Here is a 17,372-nt window from a genome sequence, read left to right as displayed (position 1 = left end):
TGTTAAAATACAGATTCCTCACCAAACTTAAAGAATCTCAACCTCCTGGGATGGAGAGGCAATGTGCTTTTAAAAAGGGTTCCATGTGAATCTGGTTTAAAACCATTAAGCAATTGGATAAATCAGAGGTAAAATTTGGCCTCTATATATGCTATAGATTATGGATATGCTATAAGTTAATAACACTATCTTCTGATCTACTAATGAATATTCCCCTTGAGGGGAGATAAGGAAAAGTTATTAAGCACTCTAATAAGTAATAAGTCGGCTGGCCCCCTGCTCATGGCCCGTTTGGTATAGCCAGCTTCCCTCAACCCCAGAAAGATCAATTTTTAAAACATGTTTCCTGCAAGACTACTATTTAAATTATTTCCATTAAAATAAAAAGACATGGTGATTTTCTCACATGTCTGCTTTGAACTGGCTGCTGACAACTCAATTTCCGGGGAAGAAGGAAAGAGCTGGCTTTCTGGTACTGATAATCTCTTTCACCTTCATCCAGCACTAAGCTTCTTCCGGCATTCCTGTATCAGAAAGCAAACACGGGCAACTCTAAACCTTAGCACTCACATGCCTCTTAGTTGGTGTCACTGAGTTCCCTTGAGCAGGCATTTGGAGGTGAGACAGCTCTTAAAAGTAATCAAATTGCATAAACCACTCCTTTTGCAAGTGGATGGTGGGAATTTAGCCAAGCACAGAGGAGAAAACTTCTGACAAATGTGATCCTATAGTAGGGCTACTTAACTTATGCTTGAGGACAATGTTGGGTATGACCAAGATAAAGCTTGGTAGGACTAATTCCTGCTGACCAAAGAATTAAGAGAGCACCAGGACCTGAGATGAGTCAGTCTAATTCAATCCTGAAATGATCCCAGAAACTAATGTCACAACATTTCTGATCCTTAGCTAATAGGGGCATTGTTAACAACATCAGCTGGTCTGTTGTGGTTGTTACTGACTGGCACAAAGTGGATGGATTTCGTTTTCCTTTGCTGGGCACCTCAAAATATAACTACTAGTTGTAAAACATTGTTAAGATAATATTTGTAAGATAGTTTTACAAGTGGATTTGCATATAGTATTAACAAAAAGCGATGGTACTGTAAATTTTGTTTTTTCAAATTTATATTGGCAATTGTAGTCTCTGAGAACACTTAAATAAATGAAAGCAGGACTTTTACCATTATGCTTTCAAGATTGAGAACCCTGAGTTCAAAAGCTGATACTCTAAAAACACCTAGGTTGAACGAACACTTTTCAAAAACCAATGGGAGTAATAAATACAACCTTAAAATTTATCAACTGACTTTTCTTTGAATGAAATTATTGTTAGAAAAATATAAGCATTTGTGTAATTAAAAAAATAAAAATCCATCATGAACCTGTAATCAAACATTTTGGCCCTTGTATTTGCTCATTTTAAAATGGGTCCGTTTTTGCATGTGTGTGTGTATATACTTCCAGTAATGACAATTTAGTGTGTCTATACAGTCCAGAAACGACAATTTAGCGTCTATCTCACCAGAATTACAAAGCAATTCTGAAACAAAGGTCATGAGAGAGTCCCATTACCTTCTCCAAAGGGTGCCAGGACAACTTTTCTACTATATTTTCTCCCAGAAACCTTTACTGTTCCTTGTTTATAATATCCATTATTTTTCTTAAAAAGACAGTATACAGCCCAAGCTTTAACATTAGTTTTGTAACTCTATTTTTATAAAAGCTATTTCAGCAGCCAGAGAAACTGACTTCGCTGGCCCCTAAACAGCCTTCTCTCAACATGCCATGCAGACAAGATAAACCAGCTGATTGTGTAACAGCAGAAATCCCCCTACACGGGCAGTTCAGGAGCTGGCAGAGGTGGTGGGAATTTTTCTGGGCAGTGTTCCGGACGGCCTGTCCTGTCTGGTCTGTCTTTATCCCATTGTTCCCTAAAGCTCATCCTCCATGGTAATGCCTCAGACTGTGATGGGCTGTTCACTCCACAGCATGAATTCTGACCATTAACTTAGTGATAGGACCCAGAAGAAATGCTGCCCTCCCTACATCTGTTCTTTGGGAATGTCCTTGCACAGGAACAAACTGTGCCCTAACCTTGGTGATTAATTTTTATAATGGGAGCTCAGTAGGGTTAGATTGTATTGATACATGTAAAAGTACATAGAAAATTAAGAACATTCTCTGAATAAAATAGTACCACCACTCCATTACTCTCTCTCCCTCTCTCTTTCACATACACACACACACACACACACACACACACACACCCCACGATGTTTTATGGGAAGATATAACTGTAGAAGGAAGCCTTTTCCTCTCTAACCTTCTTCTTTTCTTGGCATTTGTCCGTGAAAAGTGGGTCTACTTTTGCAAGTGTGTGTGCATATTTGTAATGAGGTAATGGTCTTAATTTATTCAGAGAACTCCATTAATTTTCTACTCACCTTTAGATTACAGAGAAAGAAAATTTTGCCAATTCTTTTGATCTCTCATGAATGTACTATGGAGTGAGTCTTAACCGCTCTATCTTCTGCTTTCTACTCCCCATAGGAGCAGATGTGGTTAATCTGATTGCTCCCTGGAACTTATCAGGCATCCACTTCTTCCTTACTAATGCACTGTGAGCCCATATGATGTTATTCAGGCCACCACTGTGTCTAGATAAGACTCCATATCCCAATCTACCTTGCAGCTGGAAGTGGCCAATGAGATGCAAGCAGAAGTTGGGTGGGGTTCCCAGTGTAACTTCAATTCAGCTGGGAGGTGTGTCCTTCCTCTGGCTCCTTCTATTTTCCTATTGCCCTGGGACACGGTGCCGTGTCTAGAGCTCTAGTGGCCATCTTTCAACCTTGAAGTGACCTTGAAAACAAAAGCTACAGGCCAAGTAGGTAGAGTGGAAAACAAATTTTCATTCCCTGATGATTGTGGAGAACATTACACATCCTGGCTCATCTATCTCCAAATTTATTTTGGGAGAAGGAAAGACTGTTTTTAAGACAGCTTTTTTTTTGTTCAATCCAGCTGAAGCTAGTCTGTTATAAACTATATACAAGTCATGTAATCTAGAATAGCTCCACGCTGCCTCTTTTCCCCCTTCTCTCTACTCTCACCCTTGGCTGCTGGTTTTTGCTTGCCTTGTAGCTTCTCATCTTCAACTGTTAAACCCGGTGCTTGGTCTGCTTGTTGCATGAAGGTTGGAAGGCTTCCACCAGTGATGTCCACCATCACTGAACACAGGCATCCAGCGTTTGTCATACCTAGCCCCCATTTGCTTCCAGGTACCCTAGATAGCAGCAGAATCCAGTCTCCTGATTTGAGGCAAATTAACCAATCAGATTATCATTCCCATTTCCATAAAGAAGAGCAAGTAAAGAGGAATTGAGATGGTGGATCTTTCCTTTATGGTGTTTCTGAGTCATGATGGAGATTCCTTCTTCTATGAGATAAGAGGAAAATGTGGGAAGAGAAAAAGTTTCCCTAAAGATACAAATCATTCATTGCTTATGTTTAGATTTCCATATCAGTCTTTGCCTCTCTTTCATTTCCACTTCTATAGCTGTGTTGAAGGGAGTGAAAGACTAGAGTGCAGAGATAGGTCACTAGATCCTGGCCCTTTCAGTGCAACATGCAATTCGGCTTTACGTCTCCTCTGGCTGCTGGCTCTGAGAGACACCAGGGGGTGCAGGAAGCAGACGTGTGCTTCTCCACTGTATAAAGGTGCACACACCCTCTCTCCTGTGCACCTGCCCAGCACCAAGGGATGGGGTTGGGACAAAGAATGTGAGGAGAGTAGACAGTGGCTTTGTCTCCCTGCTTTGGCTTCTACACTGTGTGGATCTTAAATTTGTTTGTGTAAATCACAAGTGAGGTGCAGGGAGATTGTGTTAGAAATGCACTTGTTTACAGTGGGTTAAGGGTAGGCAGTCACCATTTGCAATGGCTGTTTGGAACTGAGGATTCACTGCACTTCCTACATTGCCCTTCCTTTCCATAGAAGGTTAAACTAACAACATTTGCCATCAAGAAAAGGCGGGTAGTTATCCTTTCCACATTCCAGAATCTTATTCTTTCTACTTCCTTAAAAGAAATCTGAAGGAAGAGAATCAAGATCTTTTGATTACATGAAAAGTGATGTGAACAGCCCCTCTTAAGGACCATCCTTCTTCCAGGTGCAATGAAGAATGCCCTGAGTTATTTTCTAAAAGGATCATCAGAGTTGACAATTTTGTGGACTATCTGTTTTGAAAACAGAACTTAATATTCAGGACACCATGATAACTAGAGGAATCACCTAGGGCTTGAATCTCAAAACTGTGTGTCTCCTAAGCTTTGCCCCCATGGATGACCCACTCAGAGCCACGGTACATCAAATGGGCCACTCGGTTGCTGTGAGAAATGAACAGCAGTGCGTATGTCTAAGACTCAACTGCCACATGGTGACTCTATTTAAAGTTACCCAGTGTTCAGTGTTGCCAGTTTCATAATAACAACACCTAGTATTTGTATATAACCTTTGGCTGAAAAACACAGATGTTTAAAAAATATACTCAGGTCTTATCACAAATGTAGGTGGCAAGTGTGGTTCTTTTCTTCCTCCAGTTGAGGAAAATTAAGAAACAGGAATGAATGACTTGTGTAGACTCACTAAAGCATTTGTAAAACCTTGGCTTTTGTGTGCCTTCTATTTAGTTTAATATAATTTGTTAAATGGGGTACTGATTTTTTTCTCATACTTTTTTGAGATCTAATTCACAATTCACCTTTTTAAAGCACATACCGTGATTTTTAATATATTCACAGTTGGCCAGGCACGGTGGCTCACACCTGTAATCCCAGCACTTTGGGAGGCCGAGACGGGTGGATCACGAGGTCAGGAGATCGAGACCATCCTGGCTAACACGGTGAAACCCCGTCTCTACTAAAAATACAAAAAATTAGCCGGGCGCAGTGGCGGGCGCCTGTAGTCCCAGCTACTCGGGAGGCTGAGGCAGGAGAATGGCGTGAATCCAGGAGGCAGAGCTTGCGGTGAGCTGAGACTGCACCACTGCACTCCAGCCTGGGCAACAGAGCGAGACTCCATCTCAAAAAAGAATTTTATATATGTATATATATAATATATATATATACACATACATATATTTTATATATATATACATATATATTATATATATATATATTCACACTTGTACGACCATACTCACTAATTTCAGAACATTTTAATCACCTCCAAAAGAAATCACATACACATTAGCAACCAGTCCCCATCCCCTTTCTTCACCAGCCCGTGGTAACCATTAATCTACTTTCTATCTCTCTGGATTTGCCTTTTCTGGACATGTAAAATTGAATCATACAATATGTGGCCTTTTATGACTAGCTTTTTTCACTTAGCATAATGTTTTTAAGGTGAGTACTTCATTCCCTTTTATGGCTAAATACTATTCCATTGTATGGATATACTAAGTTTTGTTTATCTACTCATCAGTGATAGACATTTGAGTTGTTTTTACTTTGGGGCTGTTATGTGTAATGCTTCTATGGACATGCTTGTACAAGGTTTTGTGTGGAAATCTGTTTTCAATGACCTTGGGTTTATGCGTAGGAGTAGAATTGTTGAGTTATATGGTAACTCCATGTTTAACCTTTGAAGAATTGCCAACCTGTGCTACAAAGAGGCTGCCCAATTTTACATTACCACCAGCAGTGTAGGGAGGGGTCAAGTTTCTCCACATTCCTGTCAGCACTTGTTATTTTCTATCATTGTGGTTAGCTATCCTAATCAGTGTGGTAGCTAATGATTTTTATTTGTTTTATTTTTTTATTTAAAAAATTATATTTCAATAGCTTTAGGGGTACAAGAGGTTTTGGTTACATGAATGAATTATACAGTGGTGAAGTATAGGATTTTATTGCACCTTTTACCCAAGTAGTGTATGTTGTACCCAATAGATAGTTTTTCACTAATGATGTTTAAACAATAATTTAAAGAAATAGAAAGCTAGAGATCTTGGGTCACTCTTTTTGTTGTTGTTGTTGTTGTTGTTGTTTGTTTGTTTGTTTTGTGTGTGAGGTGTAGTCTCACTCTTGTTGCCCTGGCTAGAGTGCAATGGTGTGGTCTTGGCTCACTGCAACCTTCGCCTCTCAGGTTCAAGCAATTCTCCTGCTTCAGCCTCCCAAGTAGCTGGGATTACAGGTGCGTGCCACCACACCCGGCTAATGTTTGTATTTTTAGTAGAGACGGGGTTTCACCTTGTTGGCCAGGCTGGTCTTGAACTCCTGACCTCAGGTGATCTGCCCACCTCACCCTCCCTAAGTACTGGGATTACAGGCATGAGCCACTGTGCCTGGCCAACCTTGGGACACTTGCTAAACTAGGAGAATAGATTATGTGGCCTATGGAAAGGGAACCCTTTTCCTCACCAGGCTTCTCTCCATTTTCATTGCCCCACTCCTTATCAGTGACTGGCTTCCTGGGGTCTGCACTTAATGGGAGACAGAGAAAGCTGCTTGAGGCTTCACCTCCTCCCTCCATTCCCAGAGTCCCACATTCAGTTTACAGGGAGGCTTTTCCAATTTGCAATTCCAACTCTCTCCAGAAACTCTCCTACCATTGACACCTGGCTCAGTGCGTTCACTATTGTCACCATCTTCAGGTGTTCTGGAATACTCTTTATACCATTTGATGTCTTCCTCATATTAATAGTGATATCCAATACCGAATATGCCCATACCACTTATTATACATGGTTATACTTAATCTTCATAGCAACTCTGTGATTCATGTTGCTATTGTCCCAGAAATTTTAGAGATGAGGAAATTAAAGATAAAGCGTGCAAGGTCAATTTCCTTGGCCACACAGCTATCAATGGTAAAGTAGAAATGACTGGGCAGGGGTGTAATGTCAGCTTCATCTGTCCTGATAATTATTTCTTCTTGGTCTCTTCTCAGGCTTTGAAAGTCTGGAGAACTCTCTTACACTGAGAAATCCTGAAAAGTGATTTCTTCATTCTCCCTCCCCTAATGACACAATAATCCTGGAGGGAGTTGTACAGCTAAGTAGGCCTGGGATGACTTGGTTTTATTTAATTATAATTTTAATTATTCCATTAGGCCATTTGTGTCTCTGGAGTCAATTTTCCTTCTCAGATATTTTCTGAGAACTAGAAAATAAGTTTATAATTTTTTTTCTTGGTTTTAATTGCAGTCTTATTAATTGGATCAGTTTAGGTTTGGAGTAATTTCTTGGTGTGGTGAATAAGAATAATCAAGGTTAACCCCATACACACAGTGTAATAATCATGTTTTTTGGCTGTAAAACAGAATCTAGCATGGTCATTTCATACAAGGTGAAGGATGGCTCTCACTTAAAACAGTATTTCACCCCACTTTCTATGATTTTGCTGGCGTGAAAAATGCATTATTAGAACACATGGCAACAATGCTAGAGTGGACTCTGGATTTTTTATGCCAGACTTCCATTAAGCGGGAGAAAAGAATACAAATTTCGACATTTCACTTGGAATGGAAGCAGATGAGCCTGTAGGTTTTTTGTTTGTTTGTTTTTAACTTTTATTTTAGGTTCAAGGGTAAATGTGCAGGTTTGTTATATGGGTAAACCTGTGTCGTGGGGGCTTGTTATACAGATTATTTTTTCACCCAGGGTACTAAGCCTGGTACCCAATAGTTATTCTTTCTGATCCTCTCCCTCTCCCATCCTTCATTCTCAAGTAGGCCCCAATGTTTGTTGTTCCTCTCTTTATGCCACTTATTGATGAGCCTCTATTATTTTCAAGGGTCTAGTTAAATTAAAATGGTACCTTTTTGAAAATATTCACCATTGAGGCATGTGTTTTCTAGTAGCAAAAACACCATAATGAAAAACTCAGGGCCCCAAATGCTTTTTCCCCCAACTACCTATCACAGTCTCTCAACCCACTTAAGAGCAAAAAAGAGGAACTTCAAATCTGGAAAAATACAGGCATTATCATTTGGTATGGGCTTTGACCATATATTTTACTTTCATGACAAGTTAGGCCTATTTTTCTTTCTCATGTTTTAATCCTTCCTACTTGCAAAGCTAGAAGTTGGCATCTTAAAGATAGGATAGGATGAGGGTAAAGATATTTCTTACATTTCTGGAAGGAGGGGTGTGTGTGTGTGTGTGTGTGTGTGTGTGTGTGTGAAAATCCTCAGGGGAAGACTAAAGAATAACTGTAGGAAATAGTGGCAAATTAATTTAAACTAACATACTGCAATAAAGCCAACCCCTGAGATCTGTTCTTCTGGATGTTGTCATAAATAACACTTTATTCATTATATAGGCAAACATGAACCCAAACTAAATCCATTGAATTTTGTTAAAAAGTCGTTTAGCTCAGGGTTTAACTCAGGTTCATTCTATTTCTTTTTAAATTTTATTTTATTTTCAGTTAACCAAATAATTGCATATATTTATGGAGTACAATGTGATGTTTTGATATGTTTATCATGAGGAACGAATAAATCATATTTCTTTTAAAAAATGCTTTCTTTTAACTCTAGTTCATAGCATGTTCAGAGGAAAGAGTGTTCCTGAATTGCAAGGATCTTTGCTGGAGATTTTTTTCTTCTGACCCTGATTCTTTGACATGAGTGAGACATAACTGATACTGGGGTGATTCCTGTAACTGGCATAGTTCTAAAATAAAGTGGACACAAACTGTTTTCCATTTAAATATTTTAAATTGGCATATATATATCAATAATGGAAACATCTGGGTACATGCTGAACCTTGAATCTTTGTTGTATTTGTTATTTAAAATACACAGATACCCCACCAGTCAGGGTCTGTGCTGTTCCTTGGGCCTCTGCTTTTGCAGCTCAGACCTGGCTTTATATGGTCTGTTTCAAGCTCTTCCAGCCTCCATCTTATCAATACTTCGGAAACCTCTAAGGCAGACAATGCAATAGAGGTAGAGTCAGAAGACCTGGATTTGAATATTCCATCATTTGCTTATTTTGTGACTCTGGGTAAATTATTTGACTTCTCTGAGGTAATTTCTTCATCTATAAAAGTAAGAAAATGCTTAATAATTATTTTTAGTATTAGGCCTTCAATTTTCCATGCAAAGCTCTACTCTCATAATTCATTTTGAATCAATGATGGCTTGAAAAATATCCTAGTCATTTCCCTCTGGTAATTTCCCTCATGCCCCACTTCTACGTTCACCATTGATATCAATATTTGTCAGCATTTAAACAAACTATAATGATCTTCCCCCCAAAGGGATTTTACTATTTTTGTTGTTCAACATTGACATTTTCCCACTTCACATCATTTTTGGAAATGGGTAAATAATGAATAAAATGAGTATTGATACACCTTGCAAGATAAATGGACTCACCTGAATCAGATTACTTCGTTTCACAGCAGTATTGGAATACTTACTCGAATTTCTCAGTGGAGCCACAGGAAAGACATTATGGGCAAGGCTGCTACAGGAGATCAAATAGAGGTGGAAGAAGAGTAAAGGGAAGGTGAGAGAGGGTCTGATAGCTACCTGCTGCCCAGGTGAGAATGAGGATATATGGTTAAGCATCATATGAAGGGCATGGGGTCCTTGGAGGTGTGGGGACCCATAGCACCAATCAGATGGGCTCCCTGAGGCTACCTGACCAGAACTGTGGGTACCTGATAAGCAGGATGGCTACTCAGGGGCTCGGAGAGGAGAGGAAGGCAATGAAGCTGCCTGCTGGCACAGGATGCCTTCGCCAGCAAGACCAGGAAAGGACAGTGTTCAGGACCCAGCTCAAGCCAGCAGTGGAATATCTGTAGTAAGGAATGAAAGTTCATTGCCCCAACAAAAATGATGCTGCCACTCAATTTGACCCAGATATGGAATTATTTCTGTTGTCCAAAGTAACAGTATTCTTTGTGGGCCACTGTGACACGGTAAAACATTTTGTTCCTAGCAGATGGTATAAACTTAGTGAATGTTTGCTGAATTTACTCATTCACTGATTCATTCAAAAATACTTATGAAACTTCTACTTTAGGCCCGACACTATTTTAGAGTATAGAAATATAGTCATGAACTAGATAGGCAAGTCCTTGAAGTCATGGATTTCTATTCTAGAAGGGGAGTCAGATACCTGAATAAACAAGCAGAATAATATCAGGTAGTAACAAGTGCTTATCATTAGACTTATCTAGAATGATGTTTTAAATACAGTCGTCAGGGGAGTGGTATTTGAGGCCTGAATCATAAAAATTAGCCACCTACCCTAGGATCCATACAGAGAATCTCAAGTGGATTCAATAACATGTAATGCTTGCTGATTTGTTCTATCCCTTAAGTAAATCTTATTCTAATATACTTCATTCAAAATAGTTGTTGAACATGTTCCATATTCCAAGTAATGCGTTAGGTGCTAGAGATATAAAAGCAAAAGCCATAGCCCCTGCCTTTAAGGAATTGATACTCCAATATGGAGATCCAGAGGTGTGAACAATTACAATAAAAAGTGAGAACTGCCCTGATGGTGGAGGCATGGTCAGTGTACGTGGGAGATTTCTTGAAGTACCTTTATTGTAATGAAAATAGCAAGACTATCTGTGTGTTGGGGAAAAAATGTCCATGGGTCTCTCATGTTTCTGCAAGTCTTGTCAACAAAGAGACTTTTATTGGGACTGCCTTCCGAGAATATTTGTATGGTGAACTTCTTGGAGGTTAGAGGTAGTGTGTCTCTCTCAAGCAGAGAGATTTGTTTCTTTACTAGGATGCTAAAAAAAAAGATTTCCTTCTAAGGAAAAGGTTGGGCAGGTTTCCTTATAGCCTCTTTAAAAGCTTGTAGTTTCCTAAGCTCGGGGTTTTTCACCTTTGGTGCAAACCGACTGCGTGTGCAGCATCTACCTTGGCCACCCCCTGATGCCCCATAGGATTTGGAGGACAAGAAGAACCAACATGAATATTGGAGCTGATGCTGCTTGCTGTGCCATGAGTGATAAAGTCCTCTGTGTCTGACTCAGGAATCTGTGTCTTCTGCAAGAATCCATGCAATTGTGGCGGCTCCCTTGTTAGCTTGGAAGCAGATAAAACTTCACATCCTTAATCATTCTTAATATGGTGACAATATTAAATTATTTCAGCTTTATGAGCTTGATTTTTCTCAGTGGAAAACTTGGGATAAAAATTCTCACTTCACAAACTCATTGTAAGAGCCAAATGGAAGGTCATAGGTGTAGCAGAGATGGTTAGCTATTCCCTAATATATGTTCTCTCTCTCTCCTCTAACATAGAAATTGTAGTGTGACAAAACAAAGGCTACCAGACTGACAAAAACATCTCCTAGCCTCATTTGCAGGTAGCTGTGATCAAGCAATAAAGCTCTGTCACTGGGGTGTGAGCAGAAACACAACTTGTAGATGATGCTCTTGCAAAGAAGGAAAATTCTCTCCCCTTCCCCTTCCCTCCTTCCCATTGCCTGGAATACAGACATAGTGGTAAGACATCCTGGAACATTTGGATGGGAAACACCCTACACGTGGCAGAGCACTAAAACAAAAGGAACCTGGAGCCTCTGTCCTCTTGCTGGCACCATTCAGGTCCTGGACTGCAAATATACAGACTGTCACATCAGAAAAAACTTCCCGTCTTGTTAGAGCCACTCCTATTTGGCATGTTTATTGAAGAAATGAACCGGTATTCTAATGAATGGAGGAATGAGAAGATCCGAGTGAGGGATTAGAAAGATGCTCTTGGTGATGGTAGAGAAAAGAAAATAGAGCCAGATAAATTAGGAGGGAGATCACCTAGCTGCCCAGTAATGGGTTATTTTTCAGAGGTTTTGAATGTTGGCAAAACTTTAAGTCTTACCTGGTCTGGTCTGTGGACTCTTACAAGAACTTTGAATTCCATAGTCAAATTAGGAACACACTGACTTAAAGTTAAACATAATTCTTTATTATAGGTAGTACAAGTGTTTTCAGCACTAAAAGATTTTATGCCTCTTAAAAGAGGGCTGAAAATAAAGTATTCCTCATACTTACCTGAAAATGAGACCTTTTATCTAAAACTTCTAGTGTTCGTGGCCACTAGAGGACACATGATCCAATGCCTATGAGATTTAAAGACATCTCCCAGCCCTCTAGAAATTTGTAACCTGCAGCAACAACCAGATAGTCCACAAAGCAATTCCCAAAGGTATTTGTCAGATATGAGGATGAAATAGACATGTGTGCATGACACACACACACCCTTTTCCAAAGCAGAGCCCAAAGTGGCAGATACACCAGAAACCATGTGGTATCAATTTTCCCCTCTACAGAGTTCGGCTTTGTTTTTGTTCCAAGGTGTGAATGAAAAGGACAAGGACTGAAAAGGATAACAGTTCCTACCTCGATTCCACTTGAAGATCTTCATGAAGAAAATCCTTGCTGGAACCTGAGCAGACTGAATACTAATTTCTCTTAGCAAGACATTACACTGCATGGTGGATGGCCTCCTTGCTCAGGAAGTTCATGACAATCCAAGAGGCAAAATGAAAGGAGGCAGAACAGAGCATGTAAAGTCAGAATCTTGTGACTTTGGCCCTGAGAGTGTTTGATCTGGCAGGAACTATTTTCCATGAGTAACCGAGTCCTGTATAGCACTTATGGGATCAAATGGCGGTATAAATTGGATCAACAGTTAATGTCTTAATTCTCTCCATGACCAATGTGAGGAAAAGTAATTCTATTTAAATCCTTCATAGAAAAATACTTCATGCAGAATCCTGGGGGGAAAAGAATTAAAAATTGTGATCTCATGTCAAATATTCCTGCAGTTTTCTCAACAGTACAGTTAATCCTTTGGGCTGGCAAAAGCAGGTTTTCTTTCATTATTTTGGTCTGTATTGGCAACGAAGTTATTAGGTGCAAAGGAAACACACACAGAGATGTCACACCATACTTGACACTGTCACTGTGGTGACAAGGTTTTCTCCAGCTGTCAATGTCAGAAGGATTTCGTTCTGTTTGATGCCACACAGTTTTGTGGTGAGAAGTGGCAGGCAAGCCCTTTTATTCCTTGTAATGTCTTCATTAATAATAGCAGTCATCAATTACTAGAGAAAAGGAGTACAGAATAAATTGTAAACATTATAACCTGGGGTCTTTATGGAGGATCTTCTATATTGTTTCATGGAATTGGCGGTGAATTCAGCAGTAGGATTTTTGAACGCTGGAAAGATAGGGGGAAGCTTCCATTTCTTCCATGCATGTTGGTCACATAAGACATCAGTCTGTGTGCACAGTTTCCTCATTTTCTTCAATGGTCTGGGTCATTACTTACCCAACAATCCAAAAAAAGTACAAATTGTGTGTCTAAGTCTATACAATGAGAAGGTGACTTCTTTTTAAGAGCCATGAGAAATTCTCAGAATAAGAGTCTCTTTTACCAATCAGTAGAAATCTATCAAATCTCAGTTTGGGGAATACCAGGTAAGGTTTCTTCTTTGTAGGGTTTCTGGAGATTTTAATGAGATGATGCATTCTGTGAAGCTTTAAGGGAAAAAGAAAATGTACAGTTTCCTGAGTTTGTTTCATCACAGAAACATTTGTTATGGGCCTAGATAGTTCCATGAAACCTCTATTTTGGAAAGGCTAAAGGAATTAGTTAATCCATCAGCTTTTATATCTAATGAGCACATACTGTGCCTACAAAGAAACCAAAGTTTTCAAGAAACGCCCTCTTAACCTGGCAGTCGGACCAAAGTCCACATTCTTGGTGAGGAAGTTAGGCCTAACGATGTTTTAGCAGAGACATAATTTGATCCTTGGGACTATTTAAGAATACAGCAGTAAAAGTTGCTTACTTTGAGCTGTGGCAGAGATGGGCTGCAGGATTTGTGCAATTCTCATCTCACTGGTTGGAATTCTCTTCTCTGTTATTTGAGAAAATACAGCATGAAAAAGTCACGTTCCTGCAGAGGTAGAACTCACAGTCTCTAAAATATGACCTAGTGATTCAAAAAGGTTGGTACTTTGCTGTTTGACAACATTTTTTCAGTGAACCATCACACTTTAAAGTAGCCCTGTATAGAGCTCTGACTCCAAGGATCCTGAAAGGATCCCAGAGAGGCATTTACCATTGGTGGGTGTGTGTGTGCAGGCGTGCATGTGCAAATTCACCCACATATACAGGCTCTGGATTAGAGGCCGGGAAGAGAATCCAGAGAAGGAAAAACAGACCCACACCTCCCCGAAGTCTTCAAAGCTGGTAAGAATTCCCAAGACAGCAGTTCTTTTGAAGCTCCCCACATGCCGTTTTATGGGTTTTTGGTTTTCAAATTAACATAGACCATGAACACCAGGATTTAGCCTCATGGATTTTTGCCCTATGCTATAGAGAAGTCTTCACTTGGCATCTTGGTTTACTGCCTGTGGGAAAATATGACAGGCAATTATAATGTCATTTTAGTTATAAGCTGAAGTAGGAGTAGTATTTTAAAAATATAAAGCAAATGTAGAGGCAGCTTAGCATAGTGGTTAAGAATAGAGATTCTAGAACCATTTTGCCTGAGTTTGAACCCAAATTCTGTGCCCTTGGGCAAATCATTTAGCTGTGCTATGCCTCAGCTTCCTTGTCAGTAAAATGGGTCTGATTACAGAACCCCCCTCAGACTGTCATAGGGTTAAGTGAGTTCATATCTGGAAAGCTCTTAGAATAGTGCCTGATACTTAATAAATGTTTATTATATTTTGAAATATTTTAAAATATGGTTTTCAGCCAGGCACGGTGGCTCGTGCCTGTTATCCCAGCACTTTGGGAGGCCAAGGTGGGTGGATCACCTGAGGTCAAGAGTTCAAGACCAGCCTGGCCAACATGGCAAAACCCCATCTCAACCAAAAATACAAAAATTAGCTGGGTGTTGTGGTGCACACCTGTAGTCCCAGCTACTCAGGAGGCTGAGGCAGGAAAATCTCTTGAACCCAGGAGGCGGAGGTTGCAGTGAGCCAAGACCGCGCCACTGCACTCTAGGCTAGGTGACAGAGCGAGACTCCATCTGAAAAAATAAATATGGTTTTCATTTTCTCTCTTGCATTTCGTAACACTCAGAAGTTATTCCACTGGACACTCCAGGGAAAGCTGGCAAGTCACTGCCACCCGGGAAAAGCAGTAGCTATGGGGCCAGGAAAGTGTTGGCCACAGTGAGAGAAGAAGCAGGCCCATGGTGGACTTCAGGAGAACTAGGAGGAAGCTGGCATGGATGGGTGTTACAGGTGGACCCTCCTTTCAATAGGAGAATTCCTGGAAGGGTGGTAGGGGTGGCTGGTTACAAGCAAAGCAGAGAGCAGAGTAGGTTCCTTCTCATTTCCAGTTGGGGACTGTGGGAAGAGTCTCACAGATGCCCCTCTTTCCTTCACACAAACATTGATGGGCTCCATCAGAGTAACCTTTGCAGCAGTTGCATGCTTAGGCCAAAGGAGGCCTACATTTAGTTCTCCCAATTCTTCCCTCCACTCTCTTGGGTACCCTGACATTCTGGGCCCCTGTGGAGGACATGCAGAGGTTAGATAACAGTGCTAGGGGACGTTTACTAGGGGTGTTACTGTGGTGAGATTAAACAGGCAGACCCTGTGGCTGAGGGCTACAGGCCAGATTACCTGAGCCTGGATTCAGTAGGTACAGCCATAGCCACAGATACCTCTTGAAGAGAGCAGAGGAAAGGGACATTTGAGGATGGAATGTCCAAAAAAAAATGATAGACTGAGTTACCTAAAGAGACTTTCAATTATTTTATGCAACAGAGTTTACAACAGACTGGATTATCAGACCCAGAGGGGTAGGCGTTGTGAGGAATATCAGGTAAGCTATAGAAAAACAGAAAAATCACATTGTTTTCTGCTAATCTAAGGTTAGCATAATTCCACAACAGAAACATTTATTCAAAAGATGACTATTAATAGCATGCAAAGTTGTACTAGATGCTTGGAGGAATAGAAACTGGAGTTAGATAAGGCTCTTGCCTTAAGCGTTGTGTAAGAAAAACAAAGCTCAGCACAGGAAGAGCTTGCTGAGCTTAGGTTTGTCATATTGAATTTGAAGTGGTTGAACCTCATGTGAAGGTACCCAGGAAAGAATTGGGAATGTAAGGTTGGAGCTCAGAAGGAGAGAAGAGAGATGAAGTTATTTGAGAGGACATCCACTTAGAGGTAACGACTAAAGCTTGCCAAAGAGAGTTGAGAAGAGTAAAAGTTCTATTCATTTATTCAATGAACATGCACCAACCTCTTCCTGGTTCAGGTATAGCAATCAGTGTCAGGAAGGAAGAGTCTGGAAGTGGCCATGGTATTGCCCAAAGAAGGATCTAGAGTGTCAGTTTATTGTGTCCTTATGTGACAGAGACCACTTGGGGTGGCCGATTGCCAAGTTCTCTTTTTCCCAAGCATCTGGCTCAACCACATTTTCCAGTTTCCCTCAGCTTGGAGTAACCATGTGATGAAATTCTGTCCAGGAGCACAAGGGTGTTTGCGATATGGGCCACTTGCCATATGCATTCCCTTTTATGTTCTACATGAAAGCAAAATTGCTTTTATTTCCACATGATTTCCAGCTTAGTAAAGAAGACACAATGAGGAGGTAGGACTGAATTACTATAAAGTCCTCACCCACCCTGCAAGGACTGGAATGTAAGGACATGAGTGAGAAATAAGCCTTTATTGTTAAACCACTAGGATGTAGGCTGTTTGTTTTAGATGCTAGTGTTTTTTTGTTTGTTTTTTTGAGACAGGGTCAGTCTCTGTTGCCCAGGCTGGACTGCAATGGTGTGATCTCGGCTCACTGCAACCTCTGCCTCCTGGGTTCAAGCGATTCTCCTGCCTCAGCCTTCCAAGTAGCTGGGATTACAGGTGCCTGCTACCACACCCAGCTCATTTTTGTATTTTTAGTAGACACAGGATTTCACCATGTTGGCCAGGCTGCTCTTGAACTCCTGACCTCAAGTGGTCTGCCCACCCTGGCCTCCCAAAGTGTTGGGATTACAGGCGTGAGCCACGGTGCCCGGCTCAGGTGCTAGTATTACTATTTACCTAATAAATACCAACCAAGATCGATTTAACTCACTAGTTTACACTAAGCAAAACCCAAAGGAGACTGGGGTGGCTACCAGAGTGATAGCTTATTGATTCAATTTGACAAATGTATCTGTCATTCAGACCAGAAGTTCTCATACTGACATGCTCCAAGCCTTCTCTGGTTGTTGTCAGACTGCTCGGGAGCCAAACAATCCAAAGCCACTTTGTCCACTGGCCATGAGCAATCACTGCTCGAGGACTGGAAACACGCGGAATCCATGCATTTATCGTATTCTGTTCAGTGGGAGATCCAGAAGGGAATGCGAGGTTGTCTG

The 17,372-nt window shown here is 40.7% G+C and overlaps 1 long non-coding RNA gene across 1 annotated transcript in view; it reads right to left on the bottom strand.

Moving 5' to 3' along the window:
* LOC116479712 (uncharacterized) overlaps nt 1-12,531 on the bottom strand; it is a 39,836-nt gene extending 27,305 nt beyond the window's left edge. The window contains exons 1-2 of the long non-coding RNA XR_004251045.1: nt 12,379-12,531; nt 9,364-9,476 (exon numbers count right to left, since the gene is read on the bottom strand). This is a non-coding gene — a long non-coding RNA (uncharacterized LOC116479712). The remainder of the gene's footprint in view (nt 1-9,363; nt 9,477-12,378) is intronic.
* Nucleotides 12,532-17,372: the final 4,841 nt, after the last annotated feature.

This window comes from Hylobates moloch, unplaced genomic scaffold (genome assembly GCF_009828535.3).
Source record: "Hylobates moloch isolate HMO894 unplaced genomic scaffold, HMol_V3 SCAFFOLD_12, whole genome shotgun sequence".
Classification (NCBI taxonomy): Eukaryota; Metazoa; Chordata; class Mammalia; order Primates; family Hylobatidae; genus Hylobates; species Hylobates moloch.
This window is presented reverse-complemented; position numbering and strand designations above follow the sequence as displayed.